We start from the raw sequence: 20,687 nt of genomic DNA, 5'->3' as shown, positions 1-20,687 counted from the left end.
TAACTTTAAAAAATTATTTCAAAAATTAAGTTAACTTTAAAAAATTATTTTAAAAATTAAATTAACTTTAGAAAATTATTTTTTTTAAATTATTTTAAAAATTAAACTAACTTTAAAAAAATATTTTAAAAATTAAATTAACTTTAAAAAATTATTTTAAAAATTAAATTAACTTTTTTTAAAAAAAATTATTAAATTAACTTTAAAAAATTATTTTAAAAATTAACTTTAAAAATTATTTTAAAAATTATTAAATTAACTTTTAAAAAAATTAAATTAACTTTAAAAATTATTAAATTAACTTTAAAAAATTATTTTAAAAATTATTAAATTAACTTTAAAAAATTATTTTAAAAATTAACTTTAAAAATTATTTTAAAAATTATTAAATTAACTTTTTTAAAAAAAAATTATTTCAAAAATTAAGTTATCTTTAAAAATTATTTTAAAAATTAAATTAACTTTAGAAAATTATTTTTTTTAAATTAACTTGAAAAATTATTTTAAAAATTAAATTAACTTTAAAAAATTATTTTAAAAATTAAATTAACTTTAAAAAATTATTTTAAAAATTATTAAATTAACTTTAAAAAATTATTTTAAAAATTAACTTTAAAAATTACTAAATTAACTTTAAAAAAAAATTAAATTAACTTTAAAAATTATTTTAAAAATTATTAAATTAACTTTAAAAAATTATTTTAAAAATTAAATTAACTTTAGAAAATTATTTTAAAAATTAAATTAACTTTTAAAAAAATTATTTTAAAAATTAAATTAACTTTAAAAAATTATTTTAAAAATTAAATTAATTATTTTAAAAATTAAATTAACTTTAAAAATTATGTTAAAAATTAACTTAACTTTAAAAATTATTTTTAAAATTAAATTAACTTTAAAAATTATTTTAAATTTTAACTTAAAAAATTATTATAACTTTAAAAAATTATTTAAAAAATTAAATTAACTTTAAAAAAAAATAATCTTAAAAGACTAACCTTAATTTCTACTCATTGTAGGAAACCAAGTGGATTTTGGATAGTGGTTGCTTCAAACACATGACTGGAGATCACACCAAGTTCACTCAACTCACTTACAAAAGTTTAGGAACAGTTGCCTTTGGAAACAACGGCAAACTCAAGGTAATTGGTATAGGTAATATTGAATTAAAAATAGATTTCATAATTACAAATGTTCTACTTGTCGAGAATTTTAAATACAATCTCCTGAGTATAAGTCAATTGTGTGATACTAGGTATAAGGTTAAATTCCTATCCACAGAGTGTTTAATCAAACATCTAGATAATCCTACTATATGCCTAAAAGGTTTTAGAAAAGACAACATCTATGCTATCAACTTAACCACTTCTTCAATTAAGTGTTATTTAACACAAAAAGAAGAAACTTGGTTATGGCATAGGAGAATGTCTCACACCAACTTTAGAAATATAAGCAAATTAAATGGACTAGTGAGAGGCTTACCAAAATTACCTAACCTAGATTCAACCATATGTAATGCTTGTCAACAAAGTAAACAAACAAAATCCACTCACAAACCAACCAATCAGCCACAAACCAACTCAATATTAGAATTTCTACATTTAGACCTTTTTGACTCCCATGGAGTCAAATCCATAAATGGAAACTTATATTGTTTAGTAATAATAGATGATTATTCTAGGTTTACTTGGGTAAAATTCTTAAAACATAAAGATGAAACTTTTGAAATCTTTACAAACTTTTGCAAACAAATTGAAAACGAAAAAGATCTTAAAATTAAAAGAATTAGGAGTGACAACGGGGGAGAATTTAAAAATCATAATTTTAACAAATTCTGTCTTGAAAATAGCTACCATCACGAATTTTCGTGTCCTAAAACCCCCCAACAAAATGGAATTGTAGAAAGAAAAAAATAGAACCTTACTGGAAGCCTCTAGAACTATGTTAAATGAATATAACTTACCTAAATATTTTTGGGCAGAAGCTGTTAGTACAGCCTGCTATGTGCAAAATAGAACAACATTAAATAAAAGACATAATAAAACCTTCTTTGAAATATTTTATAACAAACAACCCAACATAAAATATTTTAAAGTATTTGGGTGTCCAACCTTCATCTTAAATACTAGAGAACACTTAGGAAAATTTACCTCTAAAGTAGAAAATGAAATTTTTATAGGATATTCTCTAAACAGTAGGGGTTATAGAATATATAATAAAATTACGTTAAAAATCGAGGAAACCACAAATATAAAATTTGAAGAAAACCCAAGGACAAACTCAACTTCAACCTATTGAAAATAATAATTCTGAAGAAACCAATCAATCCCTAGACTATGAAGAAGATGAGCACACTCAAGAAAATCAACCCCCTAGAACTATAAGAGTCAACCCTAACCATCCAACTGATCAAATAATTGGTGACCCAGACCTAAGGGTTCAGACCAGATCATCCTTTAGGAACCTAAGTCAAATTTCCCTGATTTCAAAAATTGAACCCAAAACTGTAGCTGAATCCCTACTTGATCCAGATTGGATCATCGCTATGCAAGAAGAACTAGCTCAATTTGAGCGTAATGAAGTTTGGGATCTAGTACCACCACCTAAAGATAAGAAAATAATAGAAACAAAATGGGTATTTAGAAACAAATTAAGTGAAACTGGGGAAATTACTAGGAATAAGGCTAGGCTAGTTGCCAAAGGGTTCAGTCAAGTTGAAAGACTTGACTACGATGAGACCTATGCCCCAGTAGCCAGATTAGAATCCATTAGAATGTTACTAAGTTATGCAGCCCATAAGGGATTTAAACTATATCAAATGGATGTTAAGTCAGCTTTTCTCAATGGACTAATAAAAGAAGAAGTTTATGTAGGTCAGCCTCCTGGGTTTGAAAATCTAGAACACCCTGATTATGTCTTTAAGTTAAAGAAAGCATTATATGGACTTAAACAAGCACTCAGGGCATGGTATGAAAGGCTAACATCTTACTTAACATCCAAAGGATTCAACCAAGGTCAAATTGACCCAACCTTGTTTGTTAAATTACTAAATAACGACATATTTATAACACAAATATATGTAGATGATATAATATTTGGTTCAACTAACTCAGACTCTTTAGAAGAATTTATTAACCTAATGGAACAAGAATTTGAAATGAGCTTAGTAGGAAAATTGACCTATTTCCTAGGATTACAAATCAAACAAACAAATGAAGGAAATTACATTTATCAACACAAATACATGAAAGAATTACTTAAAAAATTCGGAATGGAAAATAAAAAAGAAATAAAAACACCTATGGCAGTAAACACAATCTTAGACAATGACCCAAATGGAAAACCAGTGGATCTAAGGTATTATAGAAGTGCAATAGGTAGTCTACTTTACTTAACTGCAAGCCGACCTGATATTTTATTTGCAGTTAGTATGTGTGCTAGATACCAAACCTGTGCTAAAGAATCTCATTTGACTCAAGTCAAAAGAATTTTTAGATATCTTAAGGGAACAACAAATGTAGGAATTTGGTATCCTAGGACCAATAACTTTGAATTAATAGGGTATTCTGACTCAGATTATGCTGGGTGCAAATTAGACCGCAAAAGCACAAGTGGTGGATGCCAACTACTAGGCCTATCACTTGTTAGCTGGTTTAGTAGAAAACAGCACTGTGTTGCACTATCTACAACTGAGTCAGAATACATAGTCATAGGAGAATGTGTAGCCCAATTATTATGGATGATGCACACCTTAAAAGATTTCAACTTAAAAATCACAAATGTAAAAGTTTTAATTGACAATATTAGCTCAATCAATTTAACAAAAAATCCAGTGCATCATTCAAGAACCAAACACATTGAAATCAGGCACCACTTTATCAGGGATCAAGTTACTAAGGGTGACATTGAGCTCAAATACATTGAGTCCAAGTCAAACTTAGCTGATATATTCACCAAACCACTCCCTGAAAGTGAATTTAGCAATTTGCGTAGAAAACTAGGAATGTGCCTAATAGACTAGGATTTTCAAAATTTCAAAAATATTTTCAAAAATGATTGTTCTCAAATTATAGGTTAAACATGTTTCATTTTCAAAACTTTCCTATCTTTAGATTTTTAAAAATACTTTTAGCCTTAGACTAGTTCAAAATCCTTAGAAAGCATGTACCCATAGGACTAGTTTTTGAGCATCTCACCAAAACCCTAGGCTTACCTTGCTTGTGTTTGACGAACATAGAAAGGGGTGAGATGCATAGGCCGCTTGCCTAAGACTTAAGATGCTTATTTCAGTGCATCGATATAAGTCTGGGCGTTAAATACAAAATATACATTAATCAAGTTAAGTTTGAACTTAACTTGACTAACCAAGTGAAAGATGCTATCTTTTGATAGTCAGTCAGTAACTAACTGGTTAGACATTTGATTTAATGTCAGGTTCAGGGGGAGAAATAAAACTAATTCAGTTTTTCAAATTGAATTTTAAACTTAATTTTGAAAATCAAAGTTTAAAAATCAATCTTCAAAATCAACTTGTTTAAAATTGTGATTTTTTTTTTAAAATCAACTCAAAATTGTTTGTTTTAAATCACAAACTTTTTATCTTTTTTACTTAGTCTTTGAAAACTAAACTTTTCAAGTATTTTAAGCCATGGTTTTGAAACTAGTACTTTTAAACTTTGAAAATTTGATTTTGGAAAAAGAATTTTACAAAATTATTTTGAAAACTCCTTCATTTTAAAAATTATTTTAAAAATGTGATCTTACTTTACCAAAATTAGTTTTACCAAACTCCTTTGAAAACTAAAAGTAAAGTTTAAAATCATTTTTCTTAATGTTTAACTTCACTTTGAAAATTATCCTGAATCTAGTTTTGAAAAATTAGGTTTAACTTAATTTTGATAATTTGATTTGCAAAAACTTAGTGTTGAAAATTATTTTTTTAAAAGTGATGTTTGCAAACTTAAAATTTTTTTCGAAGTTACTAAGTTATAAATCAGCTATTTTTCAAGACTTAGTTTTTTTTCAAGGATTTAAGAAATAAGGGTAAAACTATCTTTTAATTTTAAACTCCCCTAGGTTAACTTGACATTATTTTCTACTTTGTCTGAAGTCTGTATTTATGCTTACTTGACATTAGTTCTTTTGTTGAATGACAAAGGGGGAGGGTTAGGTGGTTAAGTTAGCTAAGTTAGCTAAGTTAGCTAAACCAATTGAAAACATAAAACTTAACTTAAAAAAACCATTTACTCATTTTTACTTGTTTTTTTCTTGTATCTGTTTCACTAACTTAACCAGGTTGTCATTCCATCAAAAAGGGGGAGATTGTTGGTGCGGGTAGCACTAACGGTCTAACTCAGGTTTTGATGAATGACAAATCAGGTTAAGTTAGTTTGTTGTTGTCTAACACTTTGATCGAGTGTGCAGGAGAAGTCCAGACAGGTCGATGGGCTGACCGGATATCTAGCACGAAGCTCATCTAGGTCGACGGGCTGACCGGATAGCTGGCACGAAGTCCAAGCGGGTCGACGGGCTGACCGGACGCTTAGGCACGAAGTCCAGCTAGGTCGACGGGCTGACTGAATAGCTGGCACGAAGTCCAGACGGGTCGACGGGCTGACCGGACGTCTGGCAGGTAAGTAAGGTAAGTCACTGGAGGGGAGTGACTGCGAGGATGTTGGTGCAACATCCCTCAGGTCAAGGTTGACCTGGTTGACCAAGCTGAGTCTTGGTTTGAGTTTAGATGTTTGACAATAAGAATTTGATTGAAGAAGAGTCAAATAGGTCAAGGTTGACCGGATACTTGACTGGGAAGTCCTAATTGGGATGTTAGGTAGAAAGGAAAGTCCTAGTGAGTGAAGCTAGGCAGATTGAAAACCCTAGTGAGTGAAGCTAGGTGAAAGTCCTGGTGAGTGAAGCCAGGTGAAAGCCCTAGTGAGTGAAGCTAGGTGAAAGTCCTGGTGAGTGAAGCCAGGTGAAAGCCCTAGTGAGTGAAGCTAGGCAGATGGAAAACCCTAGTGAGTGAAGCTAGGTGAAAGTCCTGGTGAGTGAAGCCAGGCAAGGAAAAATCCAGATGGATCAAGGATGATCGGACATCTGGTGTTGGGAAGTCCAAGTAGGTCAAAGGATTGACTGGCTACTTGGCACGAGGAAATACAAGTAGGTCAAGGGAGTGACCAGATACTTGGCATGAATAGAAAAGTCCAAGTTGGTCAAAGGGATTGACCAGACACTTGGTGGGAAGTCCTAGCAGGTCAAAGGAGTGACCAGATGCTAGGCATGATGTACCAACAGGTCAAGGTTGACCGGATGTTGGTTTTGTAGGCTTGGAACTTGGTTTGGGCAAAAACCAAGTGTTGGATCGATCAGTGGATCGATCCAGGCCTTTCCCAGCGAACAGAAAGCCTCTGGATCGATCAGTGGATCGATCCAGATGTCCCAATCGATCAGTGAATCGATTGGGACGCGGCTGCTTCGCGCGATAAGCGCTGGATCGATCCATGGATCGATCCAGGTGTTTTTCCCAGAGCACAGAGGCGCTCTGGATCGATCCGTGGATCGATCCAAAGTCTCCCCGATCGATTGGGAACATTCGAATCGATCGGGATCCGACCGTTGGCGTCGATAAAGGCCGCAGGCGCACGATTCCTTCGGCATCTCTTCTCTGATTCACTCCAGATCTCTCGCCAGCTCCTCCACAGCACTCACAAAGCTCAGATCGCCAGTTCTTGAAGGATCTTGGTGTTGGTGCGGTTTGCACTAACGATTTAACCCAGGTTTTGATGAATGATAAATCAGGTTAAGTTAGCTTGTTGTTGTCTAACACTCTGATCGAGTGTGCAGGAAAAGTCCAGACAGGTCGACGGGCTGACCAGATGTCTGGCGAGAAGTCCAAGCGGGTCGACGGGCTGACCGGACGCTTGGCGAGAAGTCCAGCTAGGTCGACGGGCTGACCGGATAGCTGGCGAGAAGTCCAGACGGGTCGACGGGTCGACGGGCTGACCAGACGTCTGGCAGGTAAGTGAGGTAAGTCACTGGAGGGGAGTGACTGCGAGGACGCGTTCCCGGGAAGGGAACATTAGGCGTCGATCTGGCTTAGATCCATTTCGGATATCTAAGTCGAGATCGTGACTAGATTCCGGTCTCGGAAAGACGGAATCTAAGTCATACTTCTTATTTATAAACTGTGCTAACAATCTTTTTTGCAGGCATTTGCCTCGGACTAACCTTTTCTTGCAGGAGAAGGACTTTCTGGAGAAAGGGGTCCGGGCGCCCGGGAGGCAAGTTTTATCCCGATTGTGCGTCGCCACGTGGAGCTCACTGGTTGGACCTGCCACGTCTCACGGGCGCTGGAAGGGATCCGGGGCGCCCTGAGCTTCATATAAAAGAAGGGGCAAGGGTAGAGCTTCAACAAGAACTAAGAATCCAAGATCTGCTGCTCTGTGCTCTTGCGACGCCACGAAAAACTCTCCGACTCAGTGCTGGTTTTGTTTTAATTCTATTGTCGGTATTTTCTTTATCTGTCAATTCTTGTACTTAACTCTGTAATATTCGAATTGATAGTGATTGCCCAACGAAAGTGGTCAAGGACCACGGGCCTTCGAGTAGGAGTCGTCACAGGCTCCGAACGAAGTAAAAAACACCTGTGTCTATTTTAGTTTTCCGCTGCGTTTATACTCATCTTTATCGAATCGATATTCACCCCCCCGTCTATCGAATCCAACGGTCTTACAAGTGGTATCAGAGCAGGTACCGCTCTGATTTGGTGCAACCACCAATCTGATTTGGTGCAACCACCAACCACCAACCACCTTTCGTTTTTTCCCTCCAAAACTGGTTTTGAAAAATACATCGTCATCTTTTCACTATTATTTAGTATCGACAAAATATTACATTTTCAAAAATTTGAGATAATATTTTTTTATTAATATTTTAATAATATTTTATTATTTTTTAAAAAAAAAAAAAATTAGTAGTGAAATATTATTTTTTTTTTCCAACACTGCTAATCCAAGACCAAGTCTTGGGATTTTGTCTTTGTTTCATTGTGTGCAAGAAACATGGCTTTTCAAGAAGGATGGAACCCCAATGAACCACCACCGTACGATGAAGATTTCAACTACTGGAGGCGAAGAATGGAATGCTTCTTAGGAAGCGTAGATATTGATTATATGCTAATATTGAAAAAACCTTCTCAGAACTCGGAGCTGAATAAAAACGTAAGTAAAATTATTTATAATATCTTACCTAACAATATTATATGCAGACTAGAAAAATACAAGAATGCATATGAGCTATGGACCCAGTTGATCAAGCTTCACGAGACGCCAATGGAGCTAGAAGATCAAGTTAAAGTCGAATCCGGACTCGAGTCAGATCCAACGGAGAAGCCTGCTGAATTAGGGGTTGCGCTCAAGGTTAGTAATAATTACCAAAACACCCTTGCTAGTAGTAGTTTAAAATATGTGCATGTTAATTTGGATATGTCTGAAAGTATATGTGAAAATAGTATACATGACAATACTTGCGAAAATACCCCTAGGATATTTTCTGATAAAATAAATATAATTAATTCAGAAAATATAGAAAATACCCCTAGGATATTTTCTGAGAAAATAAATATAGTTACTTCAGAAAATACAGAAAATCTGAAAATAATCAATAAATCTAAAAATTCGAATTTAAACCTAAACAAATTTGAAAATTCGAACAAAAAGGATGACAAGGTCAATATTAATCTAGACATAATTAATAAATTATTTAATAATCTAGACAATATCAATCTGGAAAATTCTATCCAAACCCAAGATAATTTAATTAACAAAAAATTAAATTTTGATGATAAGACTTATTTAATAAATTCCACTAATTATATCAACTTAAAAGGTAAAGAAAATATAAGGATAAAATCAAACACTTTGATAAAATCAAACACTTTGATAAAATCAAAACGAAAGTTAACAAACTTAAAATTAAATGTAAAAGATAACATATTAAACAAAAATAATCTAGAAAATTTAAAATTAACAATTAATAAAAAGTTAAAAGATAAATCTTTAAAGAAATATAATTCAAACAATTTAATTAACTCAAAAATAAATAAAAACCTAAACTTTAAAAATAAGCTATTAAAGAAAGATAATTCAATTAACCTAATAAAATTGAAATTGAAATTGAAAGAAAATTTAAATGTTAAATATACTCTTTTAAAGAAAGATAATTTGACCAATTTAATTAATTCAAAATTAAAAACTTAAATTTAAATTACAAATTAAACAATAAAACTTAACTAAAACCAACTCTAATTATACAAGAAATCTTAAAAAGAAAAATCAATAATTTAAGGGGAGGCTCCAGAATAGCTGGCACCTCCAAAAATAACTTACCCGACAGGGTAACCCAAATAAACTAACCCAGCAGGGTAATTAGGATTAGTTAAAAAGGGACCCAGTTTAACTTGAATCACGGTACGGGTAAAGTTTTTGGATGATAGTACGTTAGGGAAGCTTGGGCATCGCATGTCTAGAAAGATATGGCTTCAATCTGGTGCATTTGGCCAAGTGAAGCTACCCTTAAACAGAACCTAACTAGTTAGACGAATGTTTAGTACTAAGCTCCATGGATAGGACTATTCGGAAAACCTCGAAAGGTTGGTTACTTCTAATGACGTCCAAGTGACTCGCCAAGCTTAGAAGTTTATCCGAAGAATGCCTATTTGTTGATACCAAAGCTAAACCTGAATCTAACACAAGTTAAATCAAACCCTATAATTAAATCTAATTCATCTCACAAAATTGTAGGATTCCCTGATTGAAAATATAGATCAGGTGAGATGACTAAGGACCTAAAAGAAATTAATTAAATTAAATTAAAATTAAATCAATTAAATTAAAATAACATTTTCTTTAATTTAAAATTTTATTTTAAAAATTAAATTTAATTTCTCTTTTACTTTCAAATTTATTTTAAAAATTAAACTTAAATTATCTTAACCTAAAAATTATTTTAAAAAAAAAAAACTTTTAAAACTTATTTTAAAAATTCTTTTAAAAATTCTTTTAAAACTTATTTTAAAAATTCTTTTAAAACTTTTAAAACTAATTTTAAAAATTATTTTAAAAGTTCTTTTAAAACTTATTTTAAAAATTCTTTTAAAAATTCTTTTAAAACTTTTAAAACTTTTAAAACTAATTTTAAAAATTATTTAAAAAAAAAACTTTTAAAACTTATTTTAAAAATTCTTTTAAAAATTCTTTTAAAACTTATTTTAAAAACTATTTTAAAAATTCTTTTAAAACTTTTAAAACTAATTTTAAAAATTATTTTAAAAGTTCTTTTAAAACTTATATTAAAAACTCTTTTAAAAATTCTTTTAAAAACTTTTAAAACTTATTTTAAAAATTATTTTAAAAGTTCTTTTAAAACTTATTTTAAAAATTCTTTTAAAACTTTTAAAACTTTTAAAACTAATTTTAAAAATTATTTTAAAAAAAAACTTTTAAAACTTATTTTAAAAATTCTTTTAAAACTTTTAAAACTAATTTTAAAAATTATTTTAAAAAAAAAACTTTTAAAACTTATTTTAAAAATTCTTTTAAAACTTATTTTAAAAACTCTTTTAAAAATTCTTTTAAAAACTTTTAAAACTAATTTTAAAAAAAACTTTTAAAACTTATTTTAAAAATTCTTTTAAAAGTTCTTTTAAAACTTATTTTAAAAATTCTTTTAAAACTTATTTTAAAAATTCTTTTAAAACTTATTTTAAAAAAAAAAATTTAAAAAAAACTTTTAAAACTTATTTTAAAAATTCTTTTAAAAATTCTTTTAAAACTAATTTTAAAAATTATTTTAAAAGTTCTTTTAAAACTTATTTTAAAAATTCTTTTAAAAATTCTTTTAAAACTTTTAAAACTAATTTTAAAAATTATTTTAAAAAAAACTTTTAAACCTTATTTTAAAAATTCTTTTAAAACTTTTAAAACTAATTTTAAAAAATTATTTTAAAAGTTCTTTTAAAACTTATTTTAAAAATTCTTTTAAAACTTTTAAGACTTTTAAAACTAATTTTAAAAATTATTTTAAAAAAACTTTTAAAACTTATTTTAAAATCTATTTAAAAAAAAAATAACTTTTAAAACCTATTTTAAAAATTCTTTTAAAAATTACTTTTAAAAACTTTTAAAAATTATTTTAAAAAATAACTTTTAAAAATTATTTTTAAAATTATTAAAACATATTTTAGAAAACTCTTTTAAAAATAACTTTTCACATTAATAATAATAATAATAATAATAATAAAAACTATTAAAAATTATGATTTAGACTTTAGGCATATTTTTAACATTAAACATTATTGTAACCTCAAACATTATTTTAACTTTAAAACTTTAAAGATTAAAACATATTTTTATAGTTAAAACTTAACATCAAAACTTTAAAGTTAATTTAGGTTTAAGACTTATAATTTAAACATAATTCACAATTAAAATCAAACTTAAATTACCTTCAAAAACTATGTTCAGAATAAACTTAAAACTAAATAAAATTAAATAATTAAATTCAAAATTACATTGAAATATATTGTTAACAAATAATTAAAATTTGATTAACTTAAGATTATAAACTCAATTAAATAAGTGAATAATTGAAATAAGAACTTAAAAAATTAACTTACACTAAATAGTTAATTAATTCTTAATTTAACTCAATAAATCTTAATTTTAACGTTAATCAGAATCCTAATTTCACTATAAATTAAATCATAGGTTATCCTTATTAACTATTAATTCAAATTGAACTTTAACTATGTTTAATAATTTTTTTTGTACTTCAAATTACTACTAACTTTAAACTAAGTTAATCCAACTTAAAAGGAAATAAGTGAAAAAATTGAATTATAACTAATACTTTTATTAACCAATTCAATTAATTAATACAAAGGTTAAATCATTTTAAATAAGTATTAAATTATTAAATCAAGTAAAAATTAATCGATAAATTATTGATAATGGTTAACTGTTATTGAATTAATAAAATCGTATCTTATTTAACCTTAAACTAAAGCTTACAAGCCTGAATCTAAAATTAATGATTAATCAAACTCAAATAGATAATTATACCAAGGATACAGAGATAATAATATAAGTGTTACTAGGTAGACAAATGTGTCAGGGCTTGAAATTTAACACACTCAAACCTTAGCATTATATTAAGGGGGAGTAATAAATAAGGAGGATTAATATATTAACGGAGTATCAAATTCAGGGGGAGGTTTATTTATCTCCTTAAGTGTTAGTTTTTAATCTTCTCTTTAAAATCTCTCTAGAAAATTCTACCTCAATTTAAAAAAAAAAAAAATTACTTTGAATATTTTTAGCAAATACTTTTAAAATTTTATGTCAAGTTCAGGGGGAGAGATTAATTAAAATTTTCCCTTTATTTAAAAATATTTTAAAATTTATGTTTGAAAAATGTTTTCTTAAACCTATTTTTGAAAAACTAAGCTGTTTTACTTTGAAAATTGATTAGATTTAACTTAGTTTTTGAAAACTGAATTTAAAACTCTAGTTCTTAAAATTTGATTTTACTTAATTTTGACATTTTGATTTGAAAGTTAACTTTTACAAAAAATTAGTTTTAAAAATTGCTTTGTTATTGAAAATTGTGGAAATTAGATTTCTTTCGAAACTTAAGTTTACAAACTAAGCTTCTCAAAATCATTTTCCTTAATTTTGAAAATTGATTCTTTTACAAACTTAGTGTTGAAAAATAAATTTCAATCAGTTTTGAAAACTTAGTTTTGGAATTTTGATGTTGAGAACTTATGTTTGAAAAGTTGAAACTTACTTTGAAAATTTAACTTGCAAAAACTTAGTGTTGAAAATTGTGGAAATTAGATTTTTCAAAAACTTAAGTTTACAAATTAAATCTTTTAATCCTTTTCAAACTCAGTTTTGGAATTTTTGAAAACTTATTTGAAAAGCATTTCAAAATTGAAACTTGTATGTGAGATTTTGTCTAAACTTGGCTATTTTTCTAAAAGCTAACGCTTTAAACAAGTTTCAAAAGTTTAAACTTCCCCAGATTATCTTGACATGTTTTTTGTTTAAAGTCTATGCTTAGTTACTCCATGCTTATTTTTGATGAATGCTAAAGGGGGAGAGTTAGGTGGTTAAGTTAGCTGAACCAAACTGAAAATACAAACTAACTTAAAAACCACATTAAATGCATGTTGTTTTATGCATATGTTTACACTAACTTAACCAGGTTGTCATTCCATCAAAAAGGGGGAGATTGTTGGTGCGGTTTGCACTAACGATTTAACCCAGGTTTTGATGAATAATAAATCAGGTTAAGTTAGCTTGTTGTTGTCTAACACTCTGATCGAGTGTGCAGGAAAAGTCCAGACAGGTCGACGGGCTGACCAGATGTCTGGCGAGAAGTCCAAGCGGGTCGACGGGCTAACCGGACGCTTGGCGAGAAGTCCAGCTAGGTCGACGGGCTGACCGGATAGCTGGCGAGAAGTCCAAGCGGGTCGACGGGCTGACCGGACGCTTGGCGAGAAGTCCAGACGGGTCGACGGGCAGACCGGACGTCTGGCAGGTAAGTCACTGGAGGGGAGTGACTGCGAGGACGCGTTCCCGGGAAGGGAACATTAGGCGTCGATCCGGCTTAGATCCATTTCGGATATCTAAGTCGAGATCGTGACTAGATTCCGGTCTCGGAAAGACGGAATCTAAGTCATACTTTGCTTATTTATAAAACTGTGCTAACAATCTTTGCTGCAGGGTACATTTGCCTCGGACTAACCTTTTCTTGCAGGAGAAGGACTTTCTGGAGAAGAGGGGTCCGGGCGCCCGGAGGGGATCCGGGCGCCCGGGAGGCAAGTTTTATCCCGATTGTGCGTCGCCACGTGGAGCTCACTGGTTGGACCTGCCACGTCTCACCAGGGCGCCTGGAAGGGATCCGGGGCGCCCTGAGCTTCATATAAAAGAAGGGGCAAGGGTAGAGCTTCAACAAGAACTAAGAATCCAAGATCTGCTGCTCTGTGCTCTTGCGACGCCACGAAAAACTCTCCGACTCAGTGCTGGTTTTGTTTTAATTCTATTGTCGGTATTTTCTTTATCTGTCAATTCTTGTACTTAACTCTGTAATATTCGAATTGATAGTGATTGCCCAACGAAAGTGGTCAAGGACCACGGGCCTTCGAGTAGGAGTCGTCACAGGCTCCGAACGAAGTAAAAAACACCTGTGTCTATTTTAGTTTTCCGCTGCGTTTATACTCATCTTTATCGAATCGATATTCACCCCCCCTCTATCGAATCCAACGGTCTTACACTTGGAAGTTCTCCAAGTCAAGATGCGGATCAAAGCCAAGAAGAGAAGCTAGGGTTAGGGTTTATACTCATTGTAAGCTTGTAAGCTTGTATTTCTTGTATCCTTTCCCTCTCTTCTTGTATTGAGTCTTGTAGGGCTTCTCCGCCCTTGGTAGTTACCATAAAGGAGAGTTTTATTTAGTGGAGGGTGTGTGTGTTGGTGTGGATCCTTGGATTAGTCACCTCTTGTGAGGTGGATACCAAGTAAACCAACGTGTTAGCGTTGTGTGATTGTTTCTTTGTATTTCCGCTGCACATCTTTGAAGAAACAAGCAATGCCAAGCAACGCCAAGCAACGCCAAGCAACGCCGAGCAACGAGCGAACGCGACGAGCTATTCACCCCCCCTCTAGCTACTTTTGGTCCTAACAAGTGGTATCAGAGCAAGGCCGCTCTTCACCGGAATCATCGCCGGAAGGGTCAAGCATAACAAGAAAAGCTAGAGGGTGAAGAAGTTGAAGTAAATTCATCAAAAGTCAAAGATTTCAAGAAGCTCAACTTCAAGATGCAATTCCAAGATGGACTTGGATTTGACACAAGGGTGGCTCCACCGTACACTTCCACGAGCTTCGATTCTTGGAAATCAAGAATCGAAAACTTTCTTATGATGGAGATAGAGCAATGGTTTGCTCTAATGGAAGGATTTGAAGCTCCAACAAACTCCAAGGGCAAGCTTCTCAAGAAAAGCAAATGGAGCTCGGAGCAAGTCCAAAGGTGCGATGCAAATGACAAAGTGACCAAGCTTTTGGTCAATTTATTGTTACACCATCCTTTGCAAAATTGGAGAATTTGAAGATGCAAAGGAATTATGGAGCAAATTGGCCAAGCTTCATGAAGAGATCCCCTCCACTGTACAAGAGCAAGAAGTATCCAGAGAGGGTGACTCTTTGGAGCAAGACCAAGAGGAGGACTCCGAGGTTGAGAGATGCTCAACCTCCAAAGAAGAGGAAATCCAAGAAGCTTCATCCTCAAAGGAATGCAACGAAGGGAACAAGGAGGGAGCATACTCCATGTTTCATATTCAAGATGATGAAGCCTCCACCTCTAGGATTGAGGGGGAGCAATCCTTGGTGACGCCGGATCAAGAAGAAGGAGAAGTTTCTACATCCGGGTCAAGAGACGAAGAGGAGGAAGAAGATTCTACCTCCACGAGTCAAGAAAAATCAAATGGAGGAGGATCAAGGTCCGATCAAGAGGAAGCTTCTACCACCGGATCCAAAGGAAAAGATGTCACCCCTACAAGCAAAGGTATAAATATTTCAATTAATAATAAAAATCATATTATATGCTTTGAGTGTAGGGAACATGGGCACTACAAGAGCAAGTGCCCTAAATTGGCCAAGAAGAAGGGCCAAGTGGCACAGAAAGGCAAGGTGAAGCCCAAGGAGATCATCCCCAACACAAAGAAGAGCAAGGAGCATATTATATGCTTCTCTTGCAATCAAAAGGGGCATTACCGAAGTCAATGCCCCAAGGGGAAGAAGGTGGTCAAGGCTCAAGGAGGCACTGCTCAAGGGGGAGCCTCCAAGGTAAAGAAAAAGGTATCTTTTATTGAGCCTACCCCTTTACATTATGGTAAAAAGCATGATAGTTCTAACTTATATCATTTTAATGCTATTTACCATGAAAATAGAAAGCATGATAGCGTTAAAGAAAAATATATAGCTTTTCATGCTAAAACTACTACACCTAAGGCTAGGAATGTAGGTAAAAGTCTAGGCAAGAACTCTAAGGATTGTAGCTACAAGCCTAGAAACAAAAATGCTCATGAACTTAATGGAAAACCAAAAACTAAGGACTTAGTGATGGAAAATCAAGTCTTGAGGTCAAGACTTGATAAAATGGAAAAGACCCTAAAAAGGATGGGAAATATCCTATTAGGGCAAAATGAGCATAACCTAGGTTTAGGGGTACAAAAGACATCCAATGGCCATAGAGGTTTGGGATACAAACCAAAGGCTAAGAAGGATGTGCCCTCTTACCATAGAGTTCCATATAGTTATGGAACAAACCCTAGGTCTAGTGGTCAAGCCAAAAATACTAGGGAAGTCATCCCTGAGAGTATTTTTGCAATAAATGTGACTAAGGCTTCTAAGAAGTCTAAGAAAGTCACAAACAATGTCACAAGGGAGGCTATCCCTAGAGTTGACCTAGAAAGTGTGACCAAGGCTTCCAAGAAGCCAAATAAGGTCACTAGGAAGGTATCTAGGGAAGTTATCCCTAGTGAATACCTAGAGCATCCAAGGAGCACCAATAGGTGTTGGGTTCCTAGGAGCATCTTCTCTACCCCATAGATGGGTTAGAGAGTATCAACTCCAATTAGAAGGGTAGTTAACCCAACTTTGAGGAAATTGACACTCAAGGAGCATTTTCAAGGTTTTTGTTAACCTTTGAAAATGAAATGGAACTATTATTTACTCCTTGAAAGAGTAACATGTGTCTATTGGTGGAAAAATTGATTTTATCTTAAAATGGCACAAATAAAAAAAATATAAGAAATACCAAGTTGGGACTTTGGTATTTTCTTAGTGCTACTCTTGTGGAAAAATGAAATATGCCAACATTTGAGGATATGTTTAATTTTTAAGTGGCATAAACAAATCAAGAGAAATAAGAAATGTCAATTTAGGTTTTGGCATTTCTTTGAAGCAATTAGGGCAATCTAGGTTTAAGTTGTAAGTTTAGCTAAGATTTTAAGGATACTTAGATAGTTAATCTAGGTATATTTTATTTATGCTAAATCTTGCCATGATTGTTTGCCCATCATATGCCATGACATCATGTCTATTTTTGCATTCATGTTTTATTATGCAAAATCCAAAAATACCATGTCATGACATTCATACATCATGTAGTTATAGGATATTTTCTTTTGAAAATTATTTCTTTTTGATGTATGCCATAACATTATCATGCATTAAGTTTAATTCCTTGTAATTAAGGACAAAAGGCATTTAACAACACTTATTAACAAGTGACATCCTAGGTAGATGTCTAATATCTTTAAAATGCCTAGATAGATATGCATGATCCCTAGATTAGGGCAAAACCAAAATCTACATCTCACAAAGACTATAAGGTGACTTGTATGTGCTTTAGTGCACATTAGATACAAGTGAGATGTTAGGATGATGAACAAAGCTCAAGATGCTGATTTAGTGCATTCTTTTGAGTTTTTAGGTTCATCAAAACACATAGTTATGTGTTTTCCCATCATTGGGAAAGCTAATGTACAAGTCATGTGCATTATGCCCAAGGAACATGATGGGATATTGGTTTTGAAAATGTTTTTGGAAAACCTTGGTGAGGGCTATCTTTTGATAGTAATCACCATTGAATAGTTAGACACAAACTTGAAGAAAACGCTAAAGTTTTAGCAAGTTTTCAAGCTTGTGTCAATCTTTGAAAAAATGATGTATTTTCATAGAAAACTATTTTTCCATGATTAAGAATGCCCTAAATAATGTCTACACGAAATTTTATGATTTTTGGATTTTTGTAGAATTTTCTAGGGGTTTCTGAAGTTGACTGAAATGGAATTTCAGCAACTATCAGAGCTTCGATCGATCCATGAATCGATTGGAGTGCCTGAATCGATCCGTGGATCGATTCAGAAGGCAAGTCTCCCGCGAGCAGAAGATCACTGGATCGATCAGCCGATCGATCCAGGTAGTCTGAATCGATCAGTGGATCGATTCAGAAAGGTTCAATCGATTGGAACCCAACTCCAATCGATCCAAGTTGCTGATTTTGGCTGGGAAGGCCTGATTTCAACATCTTTGAACCTCTTTGAGTCTAGGTAACCATTCCAAACCCCTAAAATACATTTGTATACATACAAAGGGTGTTTTCATGTGAAAACAAGGATGGATTGGTTAAGGAAGGCTTCATTGAAGTTTAGGTTGAGGTTTGTTTCAAATTTTGAGTATTTGAACCTCAAAACTTCGAAATTTGGGTTTCCTAAAGGTTTAGGGATTCCAAGTCATTGTTGGTGCAATGACAGAAGCTACCACCATGTCTTTAAGGGGAGGGACTCTTTAAAGACATGAAAAATTTATTTTTCATGAACCTTGGAAGGTGGTTAACCTTCTTTAAAGAAAATGCTCATGTATGAGCTTCTGAACTTGAAATGGGGAGTGGATATCCTCATTATTTCAAGTGGGAACTCAAGTGGTTAGAAAATGCTCAAGGTTGGGTATTTGTCTACATTGAGGGAGAAGTTAAGGATAAATGAAGAGTATGGGATCTTCATTATCGTGTTGATCACAACGAGTGATGTTGTGAACAACGATGAACAACTCTTCAGGGGGAGAGTCGTCAACAAATGGATTTGTTGATGTGTACCCATAATTAGGGCATGGGTTGATGTGTGCCCAAAGATGGGTTGATGTGTGCCAATAGGGGGAGAATGAAAGGACCTGTGAAAGGGTGTAAGTTAGGCTTTCATCACCTAGAGGGAGTGTGCCCTCTTAGGGGGAGAATGAAGAGCTTAATTTATGTGTTCATTACCTAGTGGCATGAAGATTGAGGCTATAGGATTAGCCTAACTTACATGTGGTATTGTAAGTGTTATTGTGGTATTGTCAAACATCAAAAAGGGGGAGATTGTTGGTGCAACATCCCTCAGGTCAAGGTTGACCTGGTTGACCAAGCTGAGTCTTGGTTTGAGTTTAGATGTTTGACAATAAGAATTTGATTGAAGAAGAGTCAAGTAGGTCAAGGTTGACCGGATACTTGACTGGGAAGTCCTAACTGGGTTGTTAGGTAGAAAGGAAAGTCCTAGTGAGTGAAGCTAGGCAGATTGAAAACCCTAGTGAGTGAAGCTAGGTGAAAGTCCTGGTGAGTGAAGCCAGGTGAAAGCCCTAGTGAGTGAAGTTAGGTGAAAGTCCTGGTGAGTGAAGCCAGGTGAAAGCCCTAGTGAGTGAAGCTAGGCAGATGGAAAACCCTAGTGAGTGAAGCTAGGTGAAAGTCCTGGTGAGTGAAGCCAGGCAAGGGAAAATCCAGATGGATCAAGGATGATCGGACATCTGGTGTTGGGAAGTCCAAGTAGGTCAAAGGATTGACTGGATACTTGGCACGAGGAAATACAAGTAGGTCAAGGGAGTGACCAGATACTTGGCATGAATAGAAAAGTCCAAGTTGGTCAAAGGGATTGACCAGACACTTGGTGGGAAGTCCTAGCAGGTCAAAGGAGTGACCAGATGCTAGGCATGATGTACCAACAGGTCAAGGTTGACCGGATGTTGGTTTTGTAGGCTTGGAACTTGGTTTGGGCAAAAACCGAGTGTTGGATCGATCAGTGGATCGATCCAGGCCTTTCCCAGCGAACAGAAAGCCTCTGGATCGATCAGTGGATCGATCCAGATGTCCCAATCGATCAGTGAATCGATTGGGACGCGGCTGCTTCACGCGATAAGCGCTGGATCGATCCATGGATCGATCCAGGTGTTTTTCCCAGAGCACAGAGGCGCTCTGGATCGATTCGTGGATCGATCCAAAGTCTCCCCGATCGATTGGGAACATTCGAATCGATCGGGATCCGACCGTTGGCGTCGATAAAGGCCGCAGGCGCAAGATTCCTTCGGCATCTCTTCTCCGATTCACTCCAGATCTCTCGCCAGCTCCTCCACAGCACTCACAAAGCTTAGATCGCCAGTTCTTGAAGGATATTGGAAGTTCTCCAAGTCAAGAGGCGGATCAAAGCCAAGAAGAGAAGCTAGGGTTAGGGTTTATACTCATTGTAAGATTGTAAGCTTGTATTTCTTGTATCCTTTCCCTCTCTTCTTGTATTGAGTCTTGTAGGGCTTCTCCGCCCTTGGTAGTTACCATAAAGGAGAGTTTTATTTAGTGGAGGGTGTGTGTTGGTGTGGATCCTTGGATTAGTCACCTCTTGTGAGGTGGATACCAAGTAAACCAACCGTGTTAGCGTTGTGTGATTGTTTCTTTGTATTTCCGCTGCACATCTTTGAAGAAACAAGCAACGCCAAGCAACGCCGAGCAACGAGCGAACACGACGAGCTATTCACCCCCCCTCTAGCTACTTTTGGTCCTAACAGAAGACACGTTCCCGGGAAGGGAACATTAGGCGTCGATCCGGCTTAGATCCATTTCGGATATCTAAGTCGAGATCGTGACTAGATTCCGATTTCGGAAAGACGGAATCTAAGTCATACTCTTTTCTATTAAATCATATTACTTTGTTGAACTTTAATTGTTCTAACAATCTGTTTTACAGGATATATATATTTGCCTCGGACTAACTCTATTTTGCAGGAGAAGGAGTTTCTGGAAATAGGAGGTCCGAGCGCCCGGAAGG

The sequence above is a fragment of the Zingiber officinale genome, chromosome 10A, assembly GCF_018446385.1.
Source record: "Zingiber officinale cultivar Zhangliang chromosome 10A, Zo_v1.1, whole genome shotgun sequence".
Lineage (NCBI taxonomy): Eukaryota > Viridiplantae > Streptophyta > Magnoliopsida > Zingiberales > Zingiberaceae > Zingiber > Zingiber officinale.
This window is presented reverse-complemented; position numbering follows the sequence as displayed.